Source organism: Ictidomys tridecemlineatus, chromosome 1 (genome assembly GCF_052094955.1).
Source record: "Ictidomys tridecemlineatus isolate mIctTri1 chromosome 1, mIctTri1.hap1, whole genome shotgun sequence".
Lineage (NCBI taxonomy): Eukaryota > Metazoa > Chordata > Mammalia > Rodentia > Sciuridae > Ictidomys > Ictidomys tridecemlineatus.
This window is the reverse complement of record NC_135477.1, coordinates 50211834-50224391: the sequence shown is the minus strand read 5'-3', so window position 1 is coordinate 50224391 and position 12558 is coordinate 50211834. Positions and strand designations below refer to the sequence as shown.

Genomic DNA, 12558 nt, shown 5'->3' with positions numbered 1-12558 from the left:
GACACCTGACTGCTTTCTGCTGAGAGATGGGGAAGTGGAGGGACGTGACCTCCTTCTGTGTCAGGTGGGGCATGGACAGGTGAAGGTATGCAGCATCAGAGAGTCCAGGGGCCCATGGTGGCAGGTGGCTGGTGACTGGATGAGGCATACATAGGGATCATGTAAGGTGACAAGAGGCAAAACATGATTTTCTGCAAACACTTGGCGCGAAGGCTCTCGGTTTTACCAGCCATTCTCTGAAAACCATGAAGAAAGTTCCTCTCTCACGCTGAAGGTGCTGTCCCACAGGGCTGGAGGCCAGTCGAGGCTTTAGAAATATTAGCAGAGTTGTTAGAAACAGAGACACGACATTTAGTTTTTAGAATGGCACGGGTGTCCCCTTAAGCTGTAGTTAAGATATCTAATGCCATCTGATTTCTGTAAAATACTTTTCTAATTATAATATCTGTGTTTATTTTTTACCTTTTTATCGTTGTAGGAAGACCAGGTGGCGCACAGTCTTGACAGCTCTAGGTCACTGTGATCCAGGCTGACTGGTTCTAATTGGAACCTGTTCTTACAGATTTTATGTCTAGGGGAATTATCCTTATCTCCCTGAGTTCTAGCATCTGGTCTGTGTGTATGTCACAAAATCAGTGAAAAACAAGTATCACTTTCAGGGTAACGTGCGTTCCTCTGACTGTCGTTATTTCAGCCTGCATTTCTTCTGTAGATAACAGGTAGTTACCTAAGGAAACCAGGAATCCTTTATCACTAAGGTACACCTCAGGCCTTTTTTTCTTTCTTTTTTTTTTTTTTTTTTTTGAGAAAGTTTTTTGCTTATTTGCTTAGGGACTTGCTATGTTACTATGGCTGGCCTCAAATTTGCAATCCTCCTTTCTCAGCCTCCTGAGCCACTGGGATTTCAAGTGTCTGCCACCATGCCTGGTGACCTCTGTGTTTATGGAGGGATTCCCTTTAGCTGTACCATTTAGGGCTCTCTTGGTAAAGTTAGTTTAGGGCTTCCACGTGGAACATTACACTTCTTAGAATAAGATGAGCAATAAATATTGGGGCTAGATAATCATAACAGTGAGAAACAGAAACACAGATCAAGGCCACCTATGTAGGAGGTTGGAAAAATTTGTAGGTATATGAGATCAGGCTCAAATTGACTCAGGACAAGCTTGGACTCTAGCAGAGTCTTTCGTGATAATTATTATCAGGCACTCCCACATAAGAACCCTTCCTTTATAGCCTCCAATTTTACTTACTTTTGGGAGAGCTGATACAAGTGTTAACTCGAGTTATATTAAAAGAACATTATCTTGCCTTTTAAGTGTGTAACTGTGTTTTGGTTTATACTTTACCTTCAAGTATTTAAGATCAACTTGACCAAAAAATAGACAGTGATCTGCCAGGTGTGGCGGTGCATACCTGTAATCCCAGCAATTTGGAAGGCTGAGGTGTGAGGATTGCAAGTTCAAAACCGTCTGAGCAACTTAGCAAGGCCCTAAGCAACTTAGCGAGGCCCCGTCTCAAAATAAAAAGTAAAAATGGCTGGGGATGTGGCTCAGTGGTCAAGCACATCTGGTTATCAGTCTGGTAACAAGAACAAAAGGAACTTGTTCCAGTCCATTGTTGAGTTCATCTGAGTTTCCTCAGGGGTCACTCTTGGGAACCTGTGAGAAGCCTCATGCCTCCTTTAGCCTTTTCTTGAGAGTCATGCCATCTGCCAGGATGGGTCAAGATCTTGCTGACCATATGTGGCTTCCCCTGGAGGTTTCAGGACAGGTGCCTCTCCAGGGACCCTCCTCTTTGCAGAATGTGCTCTGGTGGGCTCCCTATTCTCTAGGGTCCTCGTGATCCCCCATCAGGAGCTCAGATGACTCACCAAAGTTGCAGGACCCTTAGAGGTGCCCTGTCATTCCCTGGATCATGGCTGACCTTGGAGGTCAAAGATCAAAATATTGGCTGCTTTTTCATTAGCCCGTTTACTTCTTTGATGTGGCTCTCCAGGTTTTGGTTTTGTACACCCAGCAGGCCAGTTTCGACAGTCTTGAAGTGGTAGTTCTGTGTTTTAACTTTAATGTCTATAATTTCAGTTACTCTTTCCATTTAATTAGGGTCAGTATTAGTTGCTGAGGGCCATTGCCAAGTAGGAATGACGCATCGAAATTTCCTTGCCAGCGTACCCCATGTTAAATGGACTTGCCTTGGACATTGCATGTGTCTTTGACAAAGGTGACTCTGCTCAAGGACCAGGGTGGATCCAGGATTAGGGTGTATCCTGCAGGTTTTAGGAAGTATCTGGGGTTTAAGACAATTTGGGTTTAGGGCGTTCCTGGTTTAAGATAATCCGGGTTTAGGGAAGTTGCAGGTTGAAGGTTATTCCTGCTGGGAGTAGGGCGTGCCTGCTGCCTGAGTTCCAGCTGAGTTCTGGTGCAGAGAAAGTTTTGGGACGTGAATTGTGCTGGAGATTTTGGATTTCCCCTGAACGTATGTGGAGGCCGGCGTGAGTTCGGGAATAAAGAATTGCTATTTGAATCTACAAAGCTGTGAGTGGCTCGTGATTCAGTGCCAAGCCGAGACATTGGCAATTAGTACTGGAAGTCAGCACTATATCCTGTTTGTCTTACGGTGAGGGTTTATTAGCTTTACTCAGGTTGTTCTGTTAGGAGTAGTACTTCTGGGGCTGGGGCTGTAGCTCAATGGTACAGCACTTGCCTGGCATGTGTGAGGCACGGGGTTCGATTGTCAGCACCACATATAAATAAATAAAACACATGTTCAACAATAAGTTAAAAAAAAGTAGTACTTTTGCAACTGTTATAAAGTGAAATTAGCAAGAGCAAAAACACTTCATTTGAATAATAGCTTTGAATTAAGAAGAACAATTTCTATAATAACTCCAAATTTATCTTTGGTATCTATTTAGCCCTACAAAAATCCATAAATTTACCAAATCAATCACATATGAAATCCTTCACAAGTTTTACTTTCTTTAAAACTCCTTTTCAACCTTTAAATATCTTCTATAACTTACACAAACCTTTGCTTAGTTTTGTATCATATCCCTTTTATTTTGAGATCACACACACAATAATCTTTACAACAAAATGTATATCTTTGGGGTATCATTTTAAATGAGCTTGATTTAGTTACCTGTGGGTGAAAGGCACATCTCAGGTGAGGCTGGCTTCTTGACGACTCCTGGGTAAAATGTTTTATTTCTGGAACTGGTCTTTGCCCCTTTTAAAAATATCATTCAGGTTGGGGCTGGGGCTCTGTGGTAGAGCGCTTGCCTAGCACGTGTGAGGCCCTGGGTTCGGTTCTCAGCATCACATAAAAATAAAAAGTAAAATAAAGGTATTGTGTCCAACTACTACAAAAAAATAAATATTAAAAAATCATTCTACAAAGTTCTTACATGTCTATTGAAATATCAATTAACCTAATACAACATTACATCTGAAACACAAATCAACAGGAAGACTAAGAGCTCTCCTAACTTGCTTTTTGTTGAAAAAAAAATGTTTTCATATTCTGCATTGTCAACCTTTAAATGAATCATGCTCTTGTTATTATCTTCCAAAAATACATTTATATCATTTATTGATGACATGATACCTTTATCCAGTTAGAATAGATTAAATGACATAAATAGATTCCCAATGAAATTTGTTATTTCTGTATAATTATGAAAGATGTCATAGTTACCAACAACCTCAGTTTGGAGAACAGCATCTAGTCAAGTGCTCTCCCAAGCTTTAGATTTTAAAAGATTTGCATACTTGTGAAACAAGAATACACCTAATATACAAAGAAGCCAGTAATAATTAGCACCACAATTACACAGAGATCCTTATATTAACTTAGTCTTAACTTTTAAAGTAAAATGTAGAATTCATAATGTAGGGTAAGTATAACCACAGGTTAGCAACACTGGTCAAAATCAAAGGACAACCTCAATTTATTATAATTTAGGAAACAGTGCTACATTCATCTATAAGCTAATTTTGGTACCATGATGTCCCGTCCGGCAGGACACATCAACGTGGGCAGTGAACCTAGATGGGGAGGAATGAAGGGACAAGAGACACGAAAGGTGACAGCAAGACAAAAGTTCTGATCAAGCTGCAAACTTTTATTGTTCACACAGGGGTATTTATATGCTGGGGATGGGGAAGCTCTTCGCAATTGCTGGATGTGGGTGGTAAAACTACCAGCTGCAAGATGTCTGATGATCCTGATAACCGCAGGGTGTTCCAGGGAGATAGGTAGCTGCAGGATGCCTTCAGGGCAGAATGTCTCCCAGGGGGCTGTCAGGCTAATCTTTGAAGGAGAATGTCCTTCTAGTTCCCGACACCATGATATGATATATAGATAAAAGCACATATGTAGACATGACATACAATACACAGGTGTGCTCCAATATACATAAAACAGGAAACAAATGTTAGAGCACTTTACCAGGCATTAGATCCCATAGGTAGGAGATAAAAGTGCTACCATTGTTCATTACACAGTCTCTGTCAGATTTAACCCTTTACAAATTAAAATAGAGACTGTCACAGATGCCCTTGGTGTGACAGTAAGGAATCAGAAATAGACTTATCTGATTATAAATGCATCTCATTGATATGATAGAAAAACATTTATATTCTCAAAACAAAGAGATGTGAATCAGGTTTTAAAATGGCAGTGTGACCTTTTGTGTCAGATACAATTATAAAAGAAAACACTATTGGTTACCTTGCTTGTAAACCTATATAGTTTTCATTTTACAACTTTTTAAGCAACACTTAGACAAAGCTCAGGCAAACAATTGGGTCTCCAATGTACACCTATCTTGAGTCACGTGTATTTAGGTGTCAATTATATTGTAATAACCTAGAATAACAGTTGTTTATTTAACCAGTTATAATGCAATCATTTAAAACAGGTGTGAACCCTAATTCCTTTAAGACTTAGTTTCCCAAAGTAATAAAATCCAATAGACACAGAAATTATCTAATAAATAAGAGCAGATCACTATTCTAAGAAAATCTTGTTGGGGCTGGGGATGTGGCTCAAGCGGTAGCGCGCTCGCCTGGTATGCGTGCGACCCGGGTTCCATCCTCAGCACCACATACCAACAAAGATGTTGTGTCCGCCGAGAACTGAAAAATAAATATTAAAAATTCTCTCCTCTCTCACTCTCTCTTTAAAAAAAAAAATTTCCCTACCTAGGCTTTTTTTTTAAAAAAAAAAAAAGAAAATCTTGTTGTTTGGATGAAGCAGGAGATTTGCAAATTTGAGTCCAGCCTCAACAACTTATCAAGGTCCTAAGCAACTTATCAAGACCCTGTCTCAAAATAAAAATTAAAAAGTGCTGAGGGTCAAGTGCTCAGTGGTAGAGTGCTTGCTTAGAACATGTGAAGCCTCCGTTGGGTTCAATCCTCAGCACCACATAAAAAGAAATAAAATACAGGATTGTATCCATCTACAAATAAAAAGATTAAAAAAAAGGGTGCTGGGGATGTGGCTCAGAAGTGCCCAGAGTTCAATCACTGGTACCAAACAAACAAACAGAAAGAAAACTTTGTTGTTTCAACATATAGAGGGTTAGATTCTGGCTTTATATCAGGGCATTAAAATTTGAATTTATAAAAACCTTTGCATATCTTTAATTGACAGTGCTAAATAGAGCCAATTTAATAACATACTCAAATTTTTTTTTGAGATTTACTTCCACCAAACTTTTGTAAATTTCTTAGACACTCTACAACTTGTTTACATCCTTAGTTTTGTCCTGTTTCAGTTTTTTATTTTGGACTTCAAGACAAAAATATTACTTTACCATACAAAATACTTTCTTATCCAGAAATATTTCTTTTTTCCTTAATAAAATATATTTCCATATCTAATAACTTTCTTAAATCTTTTCCTAGTTGTTGACTCTTTTCAAGTTTACATTTTGAAATAATCCTTATGAAATTTCTGAATTTACACAAATTATTCCTTTTTAATAACATGAACTACCTTGCTTTTTATAGTTTTCTTCCAATTCAAACATAGGTTAAATCCTTTCAATTCTTGCATATAGAATTACATCTGTTAGTTAGAACTTTTTTATCTTTATTCATTTATTTTAATGTGGTGCTGAGGATCGAACCCAGTGCCTCACACATGTGAGACAAGCACTCTACCACTGAGCCACAACCCCAGACCATGTTAGTTAGAATTTTAACTCTTAGTAATCTCACTTTTAATGAAAACCCAGAAACAAAGCAACCTTAAATTCTTTTTCCATTTACCAACAATTTATAAAAACACATTTAATAGATCCAAATATTTATAGAATTTAAGAAGCCAAGAGTACTTGATTTATATTTAGTAGTTGATGCTTTAATATTTTAACTTTGAAAATTAATCAGATATTTCTAAATATTTCTAACAAATACATTTATAAAGATTAATCCTATTTATGATAAATCTAATGTACCCATTTAACTGTTAACTTTAAAGCAGCCATGAAAACCAAGATGTTAGACAAGCCTATTTAACTCTTAAGCTCTTTTTCCTGCTCAAAGACAAGTCCTAAAAACTATGAACTTTATACTCTAAATATCTTATAGAAACCAACACCGTCTTGATTGGCTACTCCTAGAAAAATGTGTGGACTAGTCATTTGTTGCAGATGACACAATATCTTTTCTTTATTTGTTTATTTTTATATGGTGCTGGGGATCCAACCCAGTGTCTCACACATGCTAGGCAAGTGCTCTACCACTGAGCCACAACCCCAGCCCTGGATTAGTCATTTTAAAAACATCTTTACTCTTATCTATTTAACCAATTTAAATTGACCTTTTTCTTAAAAGTTTAAGTCATGAAAACAAAAACAATTTGAATCCATTCCTTTTTTTAAATTTACAAGTGCTCATTTATTTATAAGCCAATTTTGGTACCAGGTACATATAGATACAAACATATGTATAGACACAACATACAATACTCAAGTGTGCACAAATATTCATAAAACAGACAGAAACCAAAGACTTTATAGCATTTTACCAGGTATACATCCCCACAGGTGTACATCCCCACAGAAAAAAAAACTATGAATGTTTATTGCACAGTCACTCTTAGATTTAACCCTTTAGAAATTAAAAGAGAGCCTGTCACAGAAGTCCTTGTTGTGACAGTGAACAATAGGTTATGATATAGAGGACACAGACCCAGGAGAGGCTGGGGCAGGGGCCACCAATCATATCTACACACTGCATCTGTGGTTCAGGTGGCCACTTGTCTGTCCATCCAGGAAGAAGATCCTTGCCAACCATCACCAATTGTTTATTCTCCCTTGTAGGAGACCTTCTAAAGGAGAAGATCTCTCTCCTTTCCAGGTGAATGTGAGAGTTAACCTTTGAGTAATTGGACTCTGAATAAAGACAGACAGAGGGCTAACAAATTCCAGTTAGACAAAGCAAGACTTATCAGAACAAAATATATTCATTTAGGTGTGCAGAATCAAAGGTGAATTCACCAGAAAAACATGAGCTCAAAAAGAGAGGCTTTTGTTGTTGTTGTTGTTGTTTGTTGTTTGTTTTAAACAAAAGAGACAGCCATAATTACCCTGTAAATACCCTGTGTAAAGGAGCACATGGAACATACATATCCAATCAGATGCACTTTTGGATCAGATTAGAGTCAGCCAGATATTTAAAAAATACGGTAGCCTATGAGGTCCAGGGAGGGCTAGGCCTCAGGAAAAGATTCTCAAGAAAAAAAAAACTTGTACATATGGGATCTTTTCATTTTCCTTCTCTGTGCCCATGTGGAGAGAAGAGAAAACTCTGCAGGACGCAAGGCATCCCAGTGCACTCCCAGGCTTGTCCCTGCAGTTTGGGGTAATGTTGTCCCCAAGGCAGAATGTAGACCCCTTAAGCGTCCTCAAAAGTTCTGGGACCTGGCGCAGTCAGCCTTTCTATATCCCCTTCTCTTGTCTGTCCCTTTTTCTAGTACTTAAGGAGAAACTTACTGGAGAGTGGATTCCCAGAGTGCAAGAAAAGATAAATCAGTCATTTATTTTTTTTTTAAAGAGAGAGTGAGAGAGGAGAGAGAGAGAGGAGAGAGAGAGAGAGAGAGAGAGAGAGAGAATTTTTAATATTTATTTTTTAGTTCTCGGCGGACACAACATCTTTGTTGGTATGTGGTGCTGAGGATCGAACCTGGGCCGCACGCATGCCAGGCGAGTGTGCTACCGCTTGAGCCACATCCCCAGCCCCAAATCAGTCATTTATGTCCCATGGCAGCTTGGATTTAAATGTGACACTTTTTTTTCTGGTCTCAAACTTCAGATGCAAGCTGCATGGAGAGAGCTATCAGTCAGCTGAGGAGCAAGGAAATCTGCTGTTTTGCCTGAGAGGCAAAGAGCGTTAAATAGGGCACCTGCCCCAGAGATGGAGGGTACCCTTTGCCTTAGGTGGGAATTAGCGTTCCCAGTAATTTGAGCCTTGAGTGAGGTTTCAGGATGTTTTGTTTATCCTTAAGGGCTGTGACATCCAAGTTACAGTAAAGAGATCTTCCGGTCTTGACTACAGTGTGATCTAATAAAAAATTGTAAATCAATTATCTTGAGATTTTCCCACTAGTCACCAAGAATCCAAGGTGGAGCATCAAAGTTAAGAAAAAGCTAAATGGGAAAACTTGGTATGGAACCACCATTTGACCAGCTATCCCACTCCTTAGCATACACCCAAAGGACTTAGATCAGCAAACTATAGTGATGCAGCTACATCGAAGTTTATGGCAGCTCAGTTGGCAATAGCTAAGCTATGGAACCAACCTAGGTGCCCTTCAATAGACGAATGGATAAAGAAAATGTGGTATACGTATACAATGGAGTATTACTTAGCTATAAAAAAGAATGAAATTATGGCATTTGCTAGTAAATGGATGGAACTGGAGACTATTAGGCAAAGTTTTAAAGAAGCCCATCCCCCAAAACCAAAGGCCGAAAGTCCTCTCTGATTTGTGGATGCTAACACACGATGTGGCTCGGGGAGAGGGAAGAATACAAGTTCATTGAATTAAACAATGAGGGATGAAGGGAAGAGAGGAGGAATGGGAATAGGAAAGAGAATGAATCCGGCATAACTTTCCTGTGTTCATATATGAGCACACAACCAGGGTAACTCCACATCATGTTCCACCATGAGAATGGGAGGTTGCACTCCATGTACGTGTAATACGTCAAAATACACTCTACTGTCATGCATAGCTAAAAAGAACAAATGAAAAGAGTTTTACAAAGAAAAGGCTGAATGGAGAAAGCAATCAGAAAAGTGCTGGGATAACCCACGATAACAGCACAAACACAGGTGGAGCAGGAATGAGGTTTTCCGGGAAACTGAGGCAGCACCAGGGCCCCCCTTCGAATCCTGATTCTTGCAATCAGGTCAAAAAGATCTTAGACATGTTGCTCAGAGTAACAGGCATGAGTTTATTAGAAGGGATGGGAAAGGGGACATTCTCAAGGGAGAGAGTGGGTCCTCTCAGAGAGAAGAGGGAACTCACCCCTTTCCTGCCCTTCAGTTTTATTTTTTTAAATTTATTTATTTATTTATTTGTGTTTGATACTGGGCATTTAACACAGGGGCACTTTACAACTAAGTCACATCCCTAGTCCTTTTTATTTTTTATTTTGAGACAGGGTCTCACTAAGTTGCCTAGGGCCTCACTAAGTTGCTGAGTCTGGCCTCAAACTTGTAATCCTCCTGCCTCAGCCTCCTGAGTCGCGGGGATCATAGGCGCGCCCTCCAGTTTTACTGGGGGTTCCAGGGAAGTTCCTGGAGAATCTTGCCCTGGTTCACCTCTTGACTTTTGACTGACAATGAGATGACATCAGACTTTCGAGCCTTCACTATGGTAATAACCCTAGGTCACTTTGACCTATGCTGGAACCTGTTTTTAGATTTTATGGTTAGGAGGAATCATCCTCATCAAGTTCTGAGGTCTGGTCTATGTAAGGTGCAAAAGTCCCTCCCACCACTTCAGGGTAACTTGTGTTCCCTTTTCGGCATTATTTGGGGCCTCCTTTTCTCCTTCAGAAAACAGGCCGTTTCCTGGGGAATGTAGGTCCTGGGGGCTTGAGCCAGAAAGGGTTGTAGGTCAATTGCTTTTCAAAGGTGAAAAAAAAAAAAAAAGCACGTAGGGGTCAGACAGTGGGCCCCGTTTACAGAATCATTCCCTTGACCTCCTGTCCCACCACTCACGTCTGTCTGTGTGTCGGTCCCCCATCAGAAGACCACACCACTAGACCACACCTGTCCTCAGTTGCCCTCCAGCTTCCCTGACCCTTCAGTTTGGGAACACACGGCCTCGGCACTAACTCAACTTTGCAATCTCTTGGCAAACCTCCAACCTTCCCCTCCCTTCATTCCGTCCTATATTTTCTATGATGACCCAAGTAAGCCATGCCCAAGCTGTGTGCCCTATAGATACCTTCTCCCCTGTTTCAGATTCCCTCCCACCTCTGTCCCTGGAGAACTCTCATTCCATCTTCAGTGCCCAGCTGAGATGACACAGTCGAAGGAAAGACTTTTTATACTTAAGGAAATAGTGGGAGCTGGAGATGTAGCTCAGTGGTAGAGCACTTGCCTAGCCCCCCAAGTCCCCAAAGAAACATTAAAAGAAAATGGTAGAGGCTGAGGCAGGAGGATGGTAAAGTCAAGTCTAACTTAAGCAACTTAGTGAAACCCTGTCTCCAAAAAAAAAAAAAAAAAAAAGTCCAGGTGGTGGTGTACACCTGTGATCCCAGCTACTCAGGAGGCCGAGGCAAGAGGACGGCAAGCTCAAGGTCAGCGAGTTCAAGGTCAGCCTGGGTGATTTCATGAGACCCTGTCTCAAAATAAAAAAAAAAAATAAAAAGGGCTGGGATGTAATTCAATGGCGGAGCACCTCTGGTTCAATCCTCAGAACTGCAAATAATAAACAAAATTAATACATAAATATATAAATAAACAGAAATAGTGGAATCTCCCTTCTCACTCTTGTGGTTAGACTTTGCTTCTCACGGGCTTTTATCATGGCGACCTGTTATTGATTTAGCAATGCATTGATCGCTCTCCTAGTATAGTCAGACCCTGGACCAGGCACTGAAGACACTGAATTGGAAGACACAGCCTGGGTAGAAGGCCACACAAGGGACCTAAGGCTGTCTTACCCTCTCCTGGGAAGCCAGAGGGCGGAACAGCTCTCTGGGGGCACACAGGTCCCAGTTGGCCACCCCTGGGCCAGGGATGAACACACCCCAAGCAGCCAGGCTGTCCCAAAGGCTGGTGGGAGCCTGGGCTGGGGCTGCACAGGGATTCCCCGCGCCCCCCCGCCAGGTTCTCACCTTGGCCTGGCAGAGCCCTCCAGACACTGGATCTGTCGAGTTTGCCAGGAGCTGGGGGGCGGGGGGAGGTGAGTCAGCTGCAGTGGGCAGCTCTGCAGACAGGGACCTGCTGAGTCACCCTGGGAAAGGCCGCAAGCTGGTGAGGACAGGGCGCGTGTGAGAACTGGAGAAAGCCAGGAACACGGCCAGAAAAATGCTCAGACAACGTTTTCCCTGTTTTTGAGAAGTCCTCAGGCCTCGGCTGTCCATCTGTGAATGTCAAAATGATAACCCTAGTGAACCCAAGAGGGGACGTGACAGCTACTCTCACACACACACACACACACACACACACACACACACACACACACACCCCGCGGTAAGTAAGAGCAGACCAGACCCGGCTCTCCAACCCTGCCCTCCATTAATCAGCTCCCATCTCCACCCCAGGCTCTGCCCAAGCTCCCCTGGTCTCCACTCAGTGGCATTTCTGTCCAGAGAAGCTTCCAGGCTTCCTGTGGCCTGAGGTGTCTTTTCTTCCTGCAGTGTTCAGGGCCCCGTGCTCCCTGGCCAGGGTCAGAGCGTGAATAATAGCAATGATGAGAAGAGAGCAAGCCGTTGCTGAGCCCGGAAGGGAAGCAAGATTGGATTGAATCGATCGATTATATTACCATGTTTCTAAAAATTGAAGCATCACAAAAGAATCAAAAAGGTGCCCTGGCCTTAGAGTGGAAAGAAAAGTTACAGCCCAGCGGCTCGGGAGGCTCGAGGCAGGAGACTTGTGAGTTCAAGGCCAGCCTCAGCAACTTAGCGAGGCGCTAAGCAACTCAGTGAGACCCTGTCCCTAAATAAAATGCAAAAGAGATGGGGGGGGGGTGGCTCCGTGGTGAAGCACCCCGAGTTCAATCTCTGTGCCAAACAAACAAGACAAAAAGCCAAGTCCCAGGGGGCCAGTTAGGCTCCTGCACTGTGCTCCTACAGAGCCCCCCCCCCAAAAAAAAAATCAAAACGGAGTCCCACCTGCTCAAATCAAAACGGCACTGCCGACCTCCCGAGAAGCCAGGAAGGGGAAATGAGGGACAGACACATTTCTCCAACAGGCTAACTTGCATGGACATGAAAATGAGGTTTCTTTGCTTTAATTCAGTATCAAAGAAGTGACCTGGCCAGGTACAGGTGGCACACCCGCAGTCCCAGTCCCACTTGGGAGGCTA

At 41.9% G+C, this 12558-nt stretch overlaps 1 long non-coding RNA gene across 1 annotated transcript; it reads right to left on the bottom strand.

The window, feature by feature from the left end:
• Window positions 1-4105: 4105 nt before the first annotated feature.
• Window positions 4106-12176, bottom strand: LOC144375500 (uncharacterized). Its single transcript, XR_013435500.1, has 2 exons — window positions 11366-12176; window positions 4106-10946 (listed from the first exon to the last, which is right to left on the bottom strand). It is a non-coding gene; the product is annotated as an uncharacterized LOC144375500 (long non-coding RNA).
• Window positions 12177-12558: the final 382 nt, after the last annotated feature.